This window comes from Canis lupus, chromosome 9, assembly GCF_003254725.2.
Source record: "Canis lupus dingo isolate Sandy chromosome 9, ASM325472v2, whole genome shotgun sequence".
NCBI lineage: Eukaryota > Metazoa > Chordata > Mammalia > Carnivora > Canidae > Canis > Canis lupus.
This window is the reverse complement of record NC_064251.1, coordinates 41,772,177-41,790,722: the sequence shown is the minus strand read 5'-3', so window position 1 is coordinate 41,790,722 and position 18,546 is coordinate 41,772,177. Positions and strand designations below refer to the sequence as shown.

Sequence of the window (18,546 nt, the reverse complement as noted above, 5' to 3'; positions counted from 1 at the left end):
CAGGGTAGTTCTGTGGTTATCTATGATCAGATGACCTGCATAAAGCATAATTATTAATACAATGAGCTCAAGTTGAGTTTTTCTCAACATAAAGTTAAGACTTCTAAGAAAATGGTGATAATTCTTTATAACCTATATGTGAAGGTGTAGATACGACATGAAATCGGGGTTTTGGCTTTGAAAAAAATTTTTAATCTTGTAAGAAAATACTGAAAACTGTTTTAATCATAAAGAGTCTGTATTTAAGCAACAAGTGAAAGTCATTCATTTAAGCAACAAATATTTACAAAGCTGCATGCTGTCTTAAATCGGATATTTTGCTCCAGTGAAATGTTTTATAGCTCTTTTCTTATACCATTGAAGTTCAGAAAAATTCAGTAGCTTGAAAAGGCAGCATCTGTGTATTACCAAGAACGCGTTTCTTCTGCCAGCAGCTAAGGCCCATACCCTTTCCCTTACCAAACACCTGCTTACTAAGTAGTTTTGGAATTAATATTAACACTTAGATTTGGCAGCACATTTATCAGACTGCCAAAGAAGAACTTGTGTTGAAAATCTGTAAGTTAAAATGGCATGATTACGTTTAGAATAATTAGATAGGAAATGTTTTCCGAAACCAAATGTCTCTCAGGCATTTAACGTACAGGCTTAATTAACAACAAAATACAAACGGGTTAGTAATGTTTCAAAAATTAATGCAGAGCATTATTTACATTTAATGCAATGATAACATATTTTATATCAAGGTTGCTTTCTGAAGTCTGAAGGGAGAAAATCTTACTGCTTTTAAATAAATTGTAGAGCTTTACTTTTAATTAAAAGTTAATCCAAAGTGTTATGCATGTCACTTAAGCACACCGTCTCCTGTGTTGTGTTAGGTATATGGCTCAGATGGTGCCCATTTGGTATATTTTAAGTATAATATATGCATGCATCAGCATAATTAAGCTTCTAGAAAATCCCTTTTACCTAACTGCTTCTGGGGTCCATAGTGTGGTTAAATCATGAATGGAACAAACCATGTTGAAATAATTAACTCTTACTTTGACTTATCCTTCCCTTAAATAGTAGATGGAGTTGAGTTGAAGTAAACTTCCATCTGCCCTCACAGAAGACATCCTTTAGGACTTGCTATATTCATTCAGGCAGGCATTGTGATTGCCATAATTTAGGAAGTTGTAAGATTAATGGGATTGCCAACTTTGGCTCTCCCTTAGTCCACTTCTATATCACCTTAAAAAAAAAAAAAAAGCCAAAACGACTTAACGTTTTGTCTGGCACTAGTTTCTATTGTGTGTTGATTTTACCTACTGTATGTATGACAGAACAAGACCAGCAAGTGAGGATCAACTTTTGAGTGGCTGCTGGAATTAATCATTTAATTTGAATACTTCTATTTTTAGTAATGATTGCACACATTTACCATTAGGAATTGGAAAAAGACTCCTAGTGTACTCCTATTCCACTGATCAAATTACATATTAAGCTTAAACTCAGCTTAATTGAACTTAGTTATTTGGGGGAAGATCCCCCAACAAAAAAAAAGTATGGGTTCAGAGTGAAATTATAGCAGACAATAGTTTTTTTGTTTTTGTTTTTTTTTTTAAAGAGCTGCTCTTTTTTCCTTTGCTTGCTTGATCATTGGGACTTTTTTTTTAATGCATGTCTTTTAAATTAATTGGGTAATGTTTTTCTAAAATTAAAATTTTCTTCTTCCTATAGCCCTGCCATAGGACAGGCTGAGGCTGAGTCTCAGTGTTGCCCTGTTCAGTCTGAGGCAAGTGGGATTTATTTTATTCCTTATAGGGGCTTTCACAGCTTTATGGCTGTTGGATATTTATGTCCCCAAACTTGCAGCAAGTTTGGTGAAGGCCCCTAAATTTAATTAAACTTAGGATTTTTATACTCTTTTGGCAGAGAAGGCTCTATATTAATATTCACGTTTGACTGTGGTGTTAATAAAAAGTATTTGATATATGTAATCTTACGTAATTTATTTTGTGTTAACAGCCTCAGTATAGCTGGTACTGCTATATCAATCTTTAGTAATTTGACAAAATTTGACATTCTTGATTTGGAGGCATGAAATGTTTTGTTCAAATTTTCCACTTTCACTTTTAGGAAAAAGTTACTAGACGTTTTCTTCTCAAACTATTAAATTTAACTTCATGGATAAGTTTGATCATTGGAAATACCACAGGATACTGAAATCTGCATTTTTAATCCCAAAGTTATGCATTGAACATTAAGGTTGAAGGGTCATGTGGAAATGCTTGTGATTTTTAATATTTTCAAACTTCACCACATTAGAGCAAATGTTAATGTAGAGCCCTTGTGAAGAGTGGGAAGGTGGTGTGTGGTATGTATGCATATACACTACACATTTGATAAGATAAAAGGATAATTAAAGGGTTTGGGAATTGCAGACCTGTCAGTATGGCTAGATTACTAATTTTCAGGTAATCAAACAAATAGAATCATAAATGTAAAGCTAGTACATTGAACTGTGGTTTTGGAATAATCGTTTTGAGGTTCATTTTCAGCCTTGCTGAACGATGTTTTAGGCAATATGCACACATGAAAAGTATCCACATATGATTCCAACTAAAATTTGCTTTTATCTGGTGAGAAACGTGTTTATGTGTGTGTGTTGTGGGAGGTAAAGAAGGAAATGGAAGATAGCCCAAAACATAAACCTGGTTTACTTTTGTTCCTTCCTGTGTTTAAGCGACACATCTGTTCTATCCAGATTGCATTTGCTTTTGAACAGTAACAGTGTGTAGGTACAGTGTTTAGCTAACCCAGGATTGTTTTCTATGTGGTTTTAATTCTTGAATGCATAATGAAGAGAAGTGTACATTAAATGAATTCCAAATTTTCACCTGTACAATTAGAACATAGGATTTTCTCTGTAACTGAATCATGGAAAAAAGATCTTAGTATTTGAAAAAAAAAATTTGTTACAGCAAAAGAATATATTTATAACCTGTTTGGCAATTACAGCTTGAGTCTCCTTAATTGGAGATGTTTTCTATTGAATCTACCATCACCCAATATGGTGAAATATTCAAGAGTGAGGCTGCTTGTCTTGATTCTAATAATTAGAATTGAAAATATTGAAATAGGGTGAAATAATTGAAATAGTTTGAAATAATTAAAATAGGCTTACATGCACACTTGAGTACTGGGAGTTGGAGGGATTTTCTAAGAGTGGCATAATTTGTTAATTTTCTTGATACCTCTGAAGTAGTATGATTTTGAGAATTACAAAACTTTCAGGTGTCTGTCCACTTCCACTGGTAAACTTCGTAAATGAAAGGAAATGTTGAACTAGCTATCTTACAGAGATAACATTTTGTTTTGAGTAAATGGATACTTGTATTGGTTAGGAGATAAAAAGCATTTAAAATATAAAAATTTTGTATAAATCAGGTATGTCTTTTAAAGAGGCAATATTATTTCATTAAGTAATCATTGTATGTTATTCTAAAACAAAGTCGGCTTTCTCTTACTGTAACTTTTATGGAAAACTCTTGTAGAAGGAGGGATTCAGTTATAAGACTATTCACTCTAAGGCAGGTTTGTAAGTAAACGATTCCCCTAGTTACACTTCTCCTTACTGTCTCATGACTTGAATATTAGTAAAGGTTACTCCCCCCTCCCTTTTTTTTTCTTTTTTTTTACCCTTTCTCAGTATTTTGTTTTCTGTCATCTGAATCATTTTAATAAATGACTTTTTGTTTTTCTAGCATAGAAATCCTTTAACTTCTGTGTGATATTTCTTGGCAAAATTGAGAAGCAGTTACTTTAATGATGTACATAGTGGTTATTCGTAATTTTGTGATTAATGTTGAATTTTCCGAACAATACTTTAAATAAAATATCTTGCTGTTAGGCATACCCTATCATGGGATGTAAATCAAACAAATGCTTAGGAAATGGGATACAGGACTTCAGTTTGAGCTCCCAAATACTTGAAATATCTCCCAACTTTTCCCCAGTGTCTTCATGTTAATACTTGGCATTTTTGTTGAGATATAGTAAGTTTGAAAGTAGCATTTAAAAAAAGATTTCTTTAATAAAGGTCAGAAGAGAATTGCTTTTTATAAGCATTGTTTATTCTGCTCTGAGCTGTATACATTCTTGTATAATAATTTGGCCGTAAAGGGAAGAGCCTTTCATTTTCCTAATTCTGGAAAAATAATAGCTTGAAACTATATGAATTTGAATATTTTGAAGCATGTCTTTAAATCTGTTCAATTAAGCTCATGTATCCTCAGGGAAATATCTTTATTTTACTAATAAGCAGGATGTAGAAGTCATATTAAGGCAGAAACTGAAGACCTAAAGGAACTCTTCACTGAAGCTAATTTGAACTATTACTATTTGAAGCAAATTGAATGCTGTATTATAAATCAAGACTGTTCATGATTAGGTTCATTAGGAGGCATATAATCAGCTATAATAGAATATGTGTATATGTTTAATCTTGATCAAATTAACTACAGAGAAGATACATGTGAGTAAACTACTTTAATGATTGATAACTTGGACCCCATTTATTAATTCTAAATGCTGTAATGTTGTGTAAGGTCGTCTTACGGCACAGCTTCAGTAATGTGCTTGTGTTTGGCCAGGGGTTTGTGTAATGTTGTATAAAGAGGGGAAGGCCTTTTCTGGAATTCTCTTGACCCCTTTGGCATTCTTACGGCGTCTGGGTTTTTGTGGGGATTTTTTTTTTATTTTTTATAAACCATTAATAATATTAAAGAGTCTGTATGCCTTCATCTTTGGTTAAATTTGAGAGGAGCTGGCAGTGAAATTTTTGATGCCCAACTTGGATAAAAATGAATGTTTCTTCAGTTTACTATACACCAATATTATTTGAGGGGAGAGGTCATTAGGTAATGTTTAGGCCTAAGAACCTTAAATGTAGCGAAAGGTAACAGCATTCTTGCTCCTGGTTTGCATTTGTGATTAAGGTTTCACTAAATCATTTATTATAACTAACGTTACTTTTAACATTTTGTTCATAAATATTTGAGCAATCAGATGAAAATAAAATTTGCAGCATCATTTCCTTTCTCTACTAATAAAACAAGGCTGCTTAACCACCCAAGTGAGCCAAGGGAAGAGTTAATGAGGTTTCTATAGCTTTGAGTTCTAATAGTAGGGGGCATATATTTATTAAGCAAAGCCTCCCTTTTAGTTACTAGTTTATTAATATACGTCAGGAGAAGCAGATTTACTTTTCAGCCCATGTTTTAAATCTCATAAAAGAAAATGAAATCGAGTGTTTTGAAAATTTAATTTTAAACAATTAAAAATTGGTTTCCTCTATAGAGTAAGTCTGCACACACTTAAATTTAGAAATTACCATGTTGAAATTTTTTTCCCCAGATACATGCCCCTCTTTTTTTTTAGAGGAACCAAAATTTCCATATAATATACATACAGGAATTACATAGTTTATTAAAAGTGAGGTGTGTCCAAGAGATATACAGCGTTCTTAAGTCATTCTCAAAAAGGTCACTTTAAGAGCCAATGTAAGGTAACTTTTGTAAAACTTAGGGAAAAAGTTTAAAATGTATTAATATCAGGTTCTGAGGAAATTTAATGCACATTGACTTTTTAAAACTATGGATTGAACTCCTCAGTTTAATACAATTTGTGTTTTTGTTAACTAGCAGCAGAATTTCAGCATTTGCTACTTACTGGTAGAGAAGAAAAATCCCACAGCCCTGCCAGTACAGGTTAGTTTAATCTGTAAGTACCTGATGTTCCTATTTTTTTTCAAACATATCCATATAACCCACACAAGGAAGAAAGCTGTGCAGTTACTTAAATGTGAGTATAACTAATAAAAGATCCATTGGACACTTTTAAACACTTAGTACTTGGGCCAAAGTAGTTAGGTTTGCTATTATCCTCAGTTGTGAGAAAGGTGTAATACTATTCCTTTATTATCTGGTCATGGTTGACCCTAAGTACATCCGTTTTACATGAAAGGAAAAGACAGTGAAAGTTTCGATTTGCTTTACACGTGTTGGTTATCTGATAAAGGAGTGCAGGGCTTTGGATCCAGGCTCTTACTTAAGCCACTCCCATGGTAGTACTCATATTTTACCTTTCAACTTTTTACAGTATGAATCAACCTAAGAAAGTCAAGTTTCTTCACCTCTAGCAGTGATAAATGGTGTGCAATCATAAGCTAGAAAATATTTTCATACTGCTTTTTTGCTAAATGTTTTTAGTAACTTGCTGTATAAGTACTAATTTTCATCTTTTTTGTAAACTATAATCTATTTTGTTGGTGCACCATCACTATGGGCTCATTTTACCTTGAATTAAAAGTAAGAACACTTTTTAATATTCAAATGAAAACTGACTACCCATCAAGAAACCTAGATAAATTCTTTGTATATTCCTTTTGAGGTGCAGTGAGGGTATAACGGCTTGTAAAATATATGTTAAGGTTTTTATTACTGTAATTGTTTCTATCAGAATTCATTGTTGTCTTCAACCATCCCTTGAGACCTTTTCTTTGATCTTTAAATATTACATTCTTTAGTTGGTAAACATTTTAAATACCAAGGAGAAAATAATAAAGTATACAATTTGGTTTGTATAAGCCTGAACCATCCTTTCATTCTGTAGCATTGACTAGGATGCATGGCTACCTCCTCTACACCCTAAATGTGATGTTTATTTTGAAACAGTCAATCCATAAAACTAGCCGATCTTATATTCTATTAAATGGGAATAGTGATTAGCCACTGAAAACAGGTCATCTTAATGTTACTTTATATGAAAGTCATGCATTTAGTTAATTAAAAATCTCAATGTGTCAACTGATAATAAAATATATTTTATAAGATATCCACTTGTTTTTTAATATAAAATTGCCTAAGGGCTTAAGTTTCATTGCCTTTCACAGTTTAATCTGTATAAGAAATGGCGTATATACAGTGGAAATGGTTTTCCTTAAAACCATCTCTATAAAGCTGCCTTTCTGGTAAGTATTATTTTATCCTTATATGTCACAATTTTTCCTTTTAAGTTTTAACTGAAATGGGCTACTGATCAAAGAAGTGGGCAATCTGAGTTTTTACACTCTAAATAATATCCGAATTGGCATTTATTTTAGAAGTTGATTATTTCGCCTCCTGACGTTTTCCTAATAATCCACGATCACTTTTCTGACTTCCACTTAGTCTGTAACTGCAAAACCTTTTAACATACTTTTTTTTTCTTTCGGTGGGATGGAAAAAATGTTTTCACTCAAAACCAGTGGTTTTTAAAAATGTTTTTAAGCTTGATTTTCTTTTTAGCTGACAACCGAAAGTTTGGTCTCAATGCTTTTGGTTCTCAAAAGATGTACAGGTGTAAAATTTAAATATCAGAATTTGTCTCTTTGTGAAGCTGTTGTTGCAGTGATTCATGAGCGATTAAAGCTGAGGGTAGGCTTGAAGGAGGACTTGCCTGAAATGCTCCTGCAGACTAATGCCTACAGAATTATCTCTGAATGAGGCTTGAAAATTTCAAGTGAATCTTTAAATCTTTCTAACCTTGCATGAAAAACATGGGTTAGAAATACTGGTTTCTGGGACCGTGTATACCAGTGGGAATTAGCCTCTGTGTATATTTTAAATTTACGCCCTGTTTAGTACTTTCCTTCAGAGTGATACATGGATTTTATTTATTTTATTTTATTTTATTATTATTATTATTATTTTTTGTCTCCAGTCTTTAGCCATATTCTAGCTGGTGTCAATATAAGCTAAGGATGTTTTCAACCACTGAGCCACCCAGGCATCCTCTAAGGTTTTCAAATTGTATTTCTTGCTGTGATGTTCATAAACCAACAATGAATAGTAAACTCTTAATGCTTTTTAGTATGGAAAATGATAGTCTTCTGAAAATTGATATTTTGAGTATGTGATAATGGTGATGTATTCTTTTAGATAAACACTAAACAAAGTGTGGACCCTCAATTTATGTCTTTAAGATTTAAAGTGAAGTAAATTTCTAAGGAAGTCTGTCCTTTCCTAGCAAGGATAAGCAGACATTGAAAATGTGGTAAGTATGTAACTCTAAATGCATGTAATAGTGGTGAGAGTATGTAGCCAAATTTCCATAGTTTAAAATAATGCTTAGACATGAACAAGAATTCTCAAATTTCCTTTGCGACTTAATGTATGTGTGTCTAGCATTTTTACAAATTTGTGTGCACAATGATTAAATTGAAATGTACCTTACTCTTTTGTCTGGTTTGTTTTTATTTTGTATAGTGCTTTAAATACTAATTGTATTTTAAGCTTTTTTCAGGGTAGAAATAAGTGGCTGATAAAATACCTTCAAGAAGAATTATTTAAATGCTCTATTTAAAAACCCAGTGATGACTTTTCAGTTTAAAGCCTTCTGTTTTTCAGCTCCAGTTAAAACTGACAATAGACGGCTGATCAGAAATGGGGGGGGGGGGGGAAGAACACAACTTGATGCTCTTTTTGGAATATTTGTAGGAATAATTGTCTAATAGTAAAATGTTGTGAAGCTGGTATTTGATTTCATGGAAGCAGTGCTTTTTAATTTAATAGAAAAAGTGATGAGATTTGAAATCTCTCCTGTTTGCTCCGGGATGTTGTAATAAGATAGTAAATGGAACTTTAAGTGAAAACTTTTAATTGCTACACAGGGGAGGTGACCAATGTCTGAGAAATACGTTCATTTCTTTCCAAACTAGGATAATGTTATTTTGTGAAGCAGTTCAAGGGTTGTAGGAAAGAGGGGGCCCTTCTCACCTCAATTCAGTCTATAGGCTTCATTCTAGCATTGTACTGGCAAGAAGGGGAATGGAAAAAGTTATACAAGGAATATATGATAGTAAGGAGGACCTGAACAAGCAAGCGAGAAAGAAAGGACTAGTCCCTTTGTGTGGTTAAATTATCTAGCTAAACAAGCATTAGGCTAGTAGCATAAATTATGGGGCACCTAGAGTGGCTCAGTTGGTTAAGCATATCTGACTTGAATTTGGCTCAGGTAGTGATCTCAGGGTTGTGAGAATAAATCCTATATCTAGTGTGGAGCCTACTTAAGATTCTCCGTCTCCCCTTTACTCTCTAAATAAATTTCCATGCACAAGTTATGTTAGTGAATTTTGTCACTAATGGCGTATCACCTGAAGGCTAATAAAAGAAAAATGAAGTGGATGACCACAATTGTGTTTACTAGTGTTGAATTTTAGCCTATTTCTAGGGGGGGGGGGGGGGGGGAGAAGTTCCTTAGTGTATAGCTGTACACTCCAAAAGGCCCTGCAGTTTTTTGTTTGAGGTAATCTGGTAGGGGCTGGGAGGGGGGTGATTGCCAAGCTTTAAAAAAGCCAAAACTACCATTGAGAAATGGGGTTTTATTTTCAGAGCTGAAGCAGTTTTCAGTTAGTGTTTTTGTCTAAAAGTGGAAGGTTTTTTGCTTCTGCATTATTAAACATAAGCCTCTTTGCACCATGATTGTGGTTGACCATTAATATTTCAGCGCCTGTTATTTACAAAGATGAATAAAATCTTTCATTTATTATTTATCACGGTTGTCTGAGCTCATTTTATTAAGTGTATCCAGAACAATCTATATTGAGAATGATTGATAAACATCAGCTGTCTTAAGCAGTTTTTGTGTGGAAAAGACAAGGCATTTTTATTAAAAAAGAAATGTCTTGGGAGAAAGTAAGGTAAATGATGATGTTTACACTGGATTTATGGGGTATGTGATCAAATGTTGAGGTTGAACAGATAGAATGAACTAGATGTAGTAGCATAGTGGTTTAGACTAAGCCTAAACTTAGAGCCTGCAGTCAAATCCTTGTCTATTTACTTACTAGTTTTATGACTTTCTCTAAAAATGATACAATTACGAATTTCCTAGGCTTGTGAGAAAAAGTAACTATTTATAAAAGACTTTAGCCTTGTCCCACCAGTGGAGATTACAGAGGTAGGATGGGGGCAGGCGGTTAACTGAAAATCTGAAAAGTTGTATTTAGGAAATGCTTATGAATGCCTACTATATGCTTGGATGCTATCCAATGTATATAGGTAATGCATCTGAAAAGGGACCTTGGAGCTGAGGATTTAAGAAGCTAGCCCTTGGAAAAAGTCTTTCTGGGTAACCATATGCCAGGCAGAAGGGGTAGGTGCAGAAACGGGAGAGCATAACCATTTTTAGGAAGAACAAAAAGATTTGTGAGTGGATGGGGAAGGGGTTATGCATGTAATAGGAAATTGGGAAGGTTAGATGGATCAGATCACACTGGACTGATTTGAGTTTTACTTCAACGGAAGTCATTGAAGGACTTTTGAGCTGGTGAGTAATTACATAGTTTGATTTTTTTGAAGTTCACTCTTCTGTGGGGGTGGGGTGGAAGGTTGGTGGGCAGTATAAGGATTAGTTAGAAAGCAGGAAAACCCTGGCTCAGAAGAGAACTCCGGTGGAACTGGTGTTAACAATTGACTGGATGATCATTGGAGAAGCTAGATGATGCCAACCCTCTTTAATGGAAGAAGCACTGAAAAAGGCAAGAGGGACAGATTTGGAATTTAAACTTTTTTTACTCACGGTTCTATCCACAGCTGATGAGCAAGGCTTTGCTTTTTAGGAAATGTTTATTGAGGATCTAGTAAGACATTGAGAGATTAAAAAACCAGTGCGAGGGATCCCTGGGTGGTGCAGTGGTTTGGCGCCTGCCTTTGGCCCAGGGCGGGATCCTGGAGACCCGCGATCGAGTCCCACATCAGGCTCCTGGTGCATGGAGCCTGCTTCTCCCTCTGCCTGTTTCTCTGCCTCTCATTCTCTCTCTCTCTCTCTCTCTGTGACTATCATAAATAAATAAATTTTTTTAAAAGTGCGAAATTTAGTCTTGTTGAGTAAGAAAAATAGATGTTAACATAAAGAGAATATTTCTCCAATGGAAGTTTGGCAAAAGGAAATTCCACTTGCATCATGTCCGAGAAGAGGTGGCATTTGAACTATGTCTTGAAGGATTGTTAGGATTTGGACAATTTGAAAATGGTGTTCGGAGAAAAGAGTGGAAAATGTTAATAGTATGGAGAGTCAAGTGAGTGAAAGTTGGAGAGACAGAAACAGTAATTTGAGGTTAATACGTAAAGGTCCTTGAATATCACATTTAGGATATACATTTTCTTTAGAAAATGAAGTGATTTTGATTTTAGCGTTAAAAATAACACTAGTGTGGGATCCCTGGGTGGCGCAGCGGTTTGGCGCCTGCCTTTGGCCCAGGGTGCGATCCTGGAGACCCGGGATCGAATCCCACATCGGGCTCCCGGTGCATGGAGCCTGCTTCTCCCTCTGCCTGTGTCTCTGCCTCTCTCTCTCTCTCTCTGTGACTATCATGAATAAATAAATAAAATCAAAAAAAAAAATAACACTAGTGGCATTTGGCTGACATAGTTGGTAGAATCTACAACTCCTCATCTTGGGGTTTTGAGAGTTCAAGCCCCTTGTTAGGTATAGAGATTAAATAACACTGTAGCTGTGGTTTTGGACTTCACATCTCTTCAGAAGTGCCCCAAATCTCTAGTGGATTACCAGAGGCTGCCACTGTTTTCTTCATGTTGTCCTGATGTGGGGTAGAAAGACTTGGGAACTATACTTGCGCCTGACTGCTGTTGAGTTGGTCAAGTTCAAAGAATTTCTCCAGTCACCTGGTTGGCTGAACGAGTTGAGCATGCAATGCTTGATCTCCAGGTCACGAGTTCAGGCCCCATGTTGGGTGTAGAAGCTCACTTAAAAAAAAAAAATCAAAAATTTCTGTTCACCATGCCTATTTTAAAATATTCTTAGAAATTATCAGGGCGCCTGGGTGACTGGTTGAGCATCTGCCTTCAGCTCAGGTCATAATCCCAGGGTCCTGGGATTGAGTCCTATATCAGGTTCCCAGGAGGGAGCCTGCTTCTCCTCCTGACTGTGTGTGTGTGTGTGTGTGTGTGTGTGTGTGTGTGTGTAATAAATAAAATCTTAAAGACTTTAATTTTCCTTGGTCACCTTCAGGTAAATACCTCACTTTTTCTGCCATTTTTGCCAGTGGTAAGACATTGCTCCCCTCCCTCAATAACCTTTCTGTTCTGCCCATATAGCAAAGTTCTCTGCACGTAATTGAACTCCCCTCTAATTTCTCCATGGAACCTTCCTGAAACCTGGTTCTCCACAGAAGTACAGCTTCTAGTAGTTGTCATAAATGGATATGCTATTGATTATTACTGGTTATTTGTACCTGGAGTATGAGAGAATCAGTGAGCTGCTCCTCATCTAAAATAAAATGAGCCACTTATAAATATATTTATTATACTTGTCCTCCTGACATCTTTAACCCTCGACTTCTGAAGTTCCCCTTCATTGAAGTCTTTGATGTATTAGGTAGTTCTCGATAAATTTTTTGATTACTTTTGGTTAATATCCTTTCTTTTTGAATATTGGTTATATAGTGCTGCACCACTGAGTCAGTCACATAACCTTGCAATTTCATGTCTGAGCGTATCATACACTGTAGGTGTATAATGTATAAGCATACATCACAGTATTTGCTGGGTTCATGATGCTGCAAAACCATTCTGTGTAAGGATATAGTCAGGTTTCCCACATCTCTCCAAATCTTCAAGTGCCCCCAGCATCACTCTTGAGCCACTTTGCACTTGTTTGATGACCATTTTCTTGATTCATGAAAATAGTAAAAGCCAAGGCCATTACTTTTTCACTTTTTTAAAGATTTGTTTATTTGACATAGCACAAGCAGGCAGAGAAGCAGGCTCCTTGCTGAACAGAGCACCTGATGCAGGGCTCCATCCCAGGACCCTAGGCTCATGACCTGAGTCGAAGGCAGAGTTTAACTGACTGAGCCAACCAGGCACCCCCATTACTTTTTTACATGCTTTATGTATAAAACTTGTAGAAACTTAAATTTACAGTTGTGTGGTTTTTGTTTTTTACTGTGTTCTGGAATACCACCATTTGCTTGCTTGCTTATTTTAGATTTTATTTTTCACAGCAGTTTTAGGTTTACGACCAAATTTAAAGGCATAGGGATTTATCATACCTCCTCTGCTCCCACACATTCATAGCCTCTCCCTTTATCATCATCCTATGCCAGAATAGTACAGTTTTTTACCAAGGTTGAACCTATGGTGGTATGTCACAGTCACTCCAAATGCATAGTTTCCTTTGAGTTTGCTCTTGGTGTAGTGCATTCTGTGGGTTTGGATAAAAGTAAGACAGCATATATCCAGCATTTTTTTTTTAAGATTTTATTTATTTATTCATGATAGTCACAGAGAGAGAGAGAGAGGCAGAGACACAGGCAGAGGGAGAAGCAGGCTCCATGCAGGGAGCCCGACGTGGGATTCGATCCCGAGTCTCCAGGATCGCGCCCTGGGCCAAAGGCAGGCACCAAACCACTGCGCCACCCAGGGATCCCTATATCCAGCATTATACAGTGTGTTTACATTGTCCTAAAAATGCTCTATGATCTATTCATCTCCACTCCCACACCTGGCAACCACGGATCATAATTTTTTGTTTTTGCTGTTTATATTTTTCCTTTGAGGAAGTAGCTGACATATACACCAGTTCAGGTATACACTATAGTGACTTGACAGTTACAAACATTATGAGGTGCTCACCATAGTAGTGTGGTTATCTGTCACCATACGGTTGCTACATTGTTGTTGGTTGTATTGCTGTACGTCCATCCCCATGACTTAAAACTGGAAGTTTGCATCTTTTAAATTACTTCACCTATTTTGTTCATCCTCCCCGCCCCGCTCCATCATCTTCAGCAACCACCAGCTTGTACTCTTACGGTCTTTTTCTGTTTTTGTTTTTTAGATTTCACATATAAATGAGATCATACGGTGTTTGTCTTTTCCTGTCTGACTTGCTTCACTTAGCATAATGTCATCACTCTAATGTCATCGACAAGATTCCATTTTTTTTATTATGACAGTAATATTTTATTGTATATGTGAACACCCATTGGCCTATCAATGGACACTTAGGTTGCTTCCATAATTTAGCTACTGTAAAAAATGTGGCAGTAAACAAGGGGTGCATATAGCTTTTCACATTAGTGTTTTTGTTTTCTCTGGGTAGGTACCCAGAAGTGGAATTGTTGGGCTGTATGGTATTTTTAGTTTTAGTTTTTTGAGGAATCTTTATACTGTTTTCCATAGTGGCTGCACCAACTTAAATTTCCACCAACAGAAAAAAAAAAAAATTTCCACCAACAGTGCACAAGAGGTCCTTTTTCTCCTTATCCTCACCAGCACTTACTTGGATCTTTTTATTGTCTCTGTAGTCTTGGTTTTCCAGAATGTCTATAGTTGGAATCCTACAGTATAAAGCCTTTGCAGATTGGTTTCTTTTTTTTTTAAGATTTTATTTATTTATTAGCGAGAGACACACAGAGACAGAGGCAGAGACACAGCCAGATGGAGAAGGAGAAGCAGGCTCCACGCAGGGAGCCCGATGTGGGACTCGATCCCGTGACTCAGGATCACGCCCTGGGCCAAAGGCAGACACCCAACCACTTAGCTACCCAGGCATCCCTGCAGATTGGTTTCTTTCACTTAGAAATAAGCATTTAAGTTTCCTCAATATCTTTTCATGGCTTTATAGTTCTTTTTTAGCGCTGAATAATATTCTATTGGATATAACAGTTTAACCATTCACCCACTGAAGGACATCCTGGTTACTTCTAGGTTTTGGCATTTATGAGTAAAGCTCCTATAAACAATCATGTGCAGGTCTTTGTGTGGCCATGAGTTTCAACTACTTTGGGTAAATGTCAAGTAGCATAAGCTAATTGTTGGATTATAAAGATATGTTTAGTTTTTTTGTTTTTTAAAATTTTATTTATTCATGAGAGGCACAGAGAGAGAGTGGCAGAGACACAGGCTCCATGCAAGGAGCCCGACGTGGGACTCGATCCCGGGTCTCCAAGATCACACCCTGGGCTGAAGGCGTCGCTAAACCGCTGAGCCACCAGGGCTGCCCGATATGTTTAGTTTTATAAGAAATTGCCAAACCATCTTCCACAGTGGATATACCATTTCTCATTCCCACTGACAACGTGTGAGAGTTGCCATTGCTTTACTTCATTGCCTGCATTTGGTGGTGTCAGTGTTTGATTTACGGCATTCTAATAGGTGCACAGTAGTAACTCGTTTTATTTTTTTTAAAGATTTTATTTATTCATGAGAGACACACAGAGAGAGAGACACAGGCAGAGGGAGAAGCAGGCTCCATGCAGGGAGCCTGATGCGGGACTCGATCTTGGGACTCCAGGATCATGCCCTGGGCCGAAGGCAGGCGCTAAGCCACTGAGCCACCCAGGGATCCCAGTATCTCATTTTAATCTGCATTTTCCTGATATCATATAATGTGGAGCATCTTTTCATATGCTTATATTTTGGTAAGGTGTGTGTTGAGGCCTTTGGTCCATTTTTAAATTGGGTTGCTTGTTGAGCTTTAAGAGTTCTTTGTATATTTTTGATAAAGCAGATGTGGGTTTTGCAATTATTTTCTTCCAGTTTATGGCTTCTAATTTTCTTAATTCTATTTTTCACAGAGTGACTCTTCATAATAGTCTCTAGGTTATTCTTTTTGGTGTTTCTTCAGCTTTTCCCATTCTTATTTTAATATTTTTAAATATTTTTATTTATTTATGAGAGAGAGAGAGAGAGGCAGAGACACAGGCAGAGAGAGAAGCAGGTTCCACGCAGGGAGCCCGATGTGGGATTCGATCCCAGGACGGACCCCAGGACCACGCCCTGGGCTGAAGGCAGGCGCCAAACCATTAAGCCACCCAGGGATCCCCTTATTTTAATATTTTGATGATTTATCTTTTCCCTCAGGATAAAACGTGAATGATCGGAAGTGACATTAGGGGTAGGAGTAATGAATGACACTCATGTTTTATTCTCTATTTGGTCACCTTTCATAATCTGACCCCTACTTGTCTTCCCGGTGTCCATGCTTGTCATTCTTCTGTGGTCCTAAGCTCTAGCTCTTTTCTGCCTATATCTCCATATCTCCTCCCCTTATCTCTTTGGCTTGGAAATTTCTGCTTCCATACTTACTAAATTTTAGTTTGGAGGTTATTTCCTATTATAAACCCCTGAGTCTTCATGATGACCTTCATTTATGCTTTCATTGCTCCAGTTATTTAACCTTGAATATTGCCTGTCTGTGCTGGACTGTAACCTCCTTGAAGGCAGAACTATGTCTTGTTCATTGCATCTCTAAACCTAGCATGCTGTAGTATGGAACTTAAAGAGAGGTACTTATAATTGCTGGATCCAACTAACTTGCCAGCAGTGGGTTAATTGATTTCATTGAAACAGATTAGAGGTCCAGATAGGCACATGCCTTTATTTGAACATTGTGCAATCTAAATCTGACTCAGTCATGCTGTTCTTTTAAGCAGGATCTTTAGACCGTATACTTACTGATTGGCTAAATTATAACCCTTTTTAACAGCAGAGTAATCTTGGATATAGCTGTTCTGAGAAATGCAATTTGTGTTTTTTGCAGGAAGATTAGAAGGGTATACAATGTATCAGGATTTTTTTGAGACATAACTTTTCCTGTGTGATGTCTGCTAGAATAAAAAGTTCCTGTTTTCTATATGGTGAAAGGTTAGCTTTTGGTTAGAATAGAGGTAGGCTAGGCTAGGGATTGCAAGCTAAAATACTCACAGGAACCAGATAGGTAATAGAAATGAGTCAAACCAATTGGAGAGTGGTGAACTACTGTTCCTTCTAAACAAGGTTTATGCCATGTGTAATGTTTAGTCAGGATTGCCAGATTTCATTTTTCTAGGGAATTTAGAAGCCTTTTCAAATTTAGCAAAAAGAGTTTTGTTTAAAATTTAAAATGAAACAGACTTGTAAGCCAGTTCTCCTATGGGTTACTAGTGTGGGACTTCTTGGCTGGAAGCTGATTTTGGAATTTAGCCGCTAACAATAGCAGGAAACTGAGTCCCAGAAAGAAAGATTTGATAATGGACAAGGTGCCAAATGATCTGTCAGTATGAGGGAGCATAATGTCATGGGGGTTGAGATTGGTGCAGTTGAGCCAGTAATTGGCCACTGGGATCCAGCTGCAGGTTGTATTGGGAATAAATACAAGTATTTAGTGTTTAGCATCATATCAGTTCCTAGGAGACTTTTGGGGGCAATGCAGTATACCAAGAGTATTGAGATCACAAAAGCAAAAATGAACGTGTTTGGGTGGGAGAGAGCATATCTTGGAAGTAGTCATAATAGGTGACTGAGTTTATTACTGTGGTGTTTGAAAGAGCTTATTCTACCTGTGGTTCATAGTGTCTTTGCACATGGCACTAAGTGTTCTGTTGAATAGGTTTATCCCTATGATGTCATCTTCAAATCAAAAAAAGCTGATAACAGTGTTGACAAAGCATACCTTGGTCCTCTTTCTCAATCAGCAAATAGTGGTGAGACAAAGTATTTAACTCTAGATGCTAATAGTTACTAAGAACACAAAATCTTTTACCCAGGTCCTGGAAATCTGTACAAAGTTCCTACTGTCTTTTTTTTTTTTTAAAGATTTTATTTATTTATTAGAGAGTGCGTGACACAAGCAGGGCCAGTGTCAGAGGGAGAGGGAGAATCACACTTCCCGCTGAGCAGGGAGCCTGATGTGGAGCTTGATCACATGGGATCATGACCCTACCCGAAGACTGGTGCTTAACCCTCTGAACCACCCAGGTGCCCTCCTTGCTGTCTTTTTTTTTTAAAGATAAGTTTTTATTTAAAGTACTACATACCGCCTTTACACTTGATCTTACTCAAAAGGCAGAGAAGCAATGCACATCACTTTTAAAAATCTAATGTAGATCAAATAAAAAGCAAATAGTTCCCCGTGCTACCCACATAGTCCCAAGGAAGAATTACTTTTAACAGTATTTCTTTTGGCTTTACCTTAGTGTATTTGAATAACATCCTCACGTTATTGACTTAATATCTATTGATTTCTGTCTTAGGGAAGAATTTAGCTCACCTGTGGCATCTCTACCACAGCTTCCTTCTTTATGTAATTGTATCACTTTTCTTGTTTCACTATTAATCTCTTTAATGTATCTTTATTCCTGTTCCATCAGTTGAAGACAGTATCTCAACCCCTTGCTTGATACCATCATCCTTTACTCTTCTGTTCTTTTTCCACCTTTCACTTCCTACGTTGGACATTTATACTTCTTGCAGTGTCAAGGTTGGGATATTTACATTTTGTTCTGTATACAAGGTGTTTTGCCTATAGATTGATTTTAAAATTGGAAATTGACAAAGATTTTTTATGATTGTGAATTTTATTTAAAAGGCCAAGAAATGGAGGCACGTGGGTGGCTCAGTGGTTGAGCATCTGCCTTTGGTTCAGATTGTGATCCCGGGGTCCTGGGATCGAGTGCTGCATCAGGCTCCCAGCAGGGAACCTGCTTCTTTCTCTCTTTCTCTCTGCCTATGTCTC

The 18,546-nt window shown here is 36.6% G+C and overlaps 1 long non-coding RNA gene across 1 annotated transcript; it reads left to right on the top strand.

Annotated features, from left to right (window-relative positions):
* Positions 1-1,723: 1,723 nt before the first annotated feature.
* LOC112654967 (uncharacterized) lies at positions 1,724-9,577 on the top strand. The gene is made up of 2 exons (XR_003133485.3): positions 1,724-5,753; positions 6,938-9,577. It is a non-coding gene; the product is annotated as an uncharacterized LOC112654967 (long non-coding RNA).
* The last annotated feature ends 8,969 nt before the right edge of the window (positions 9,578-18,546 follow it).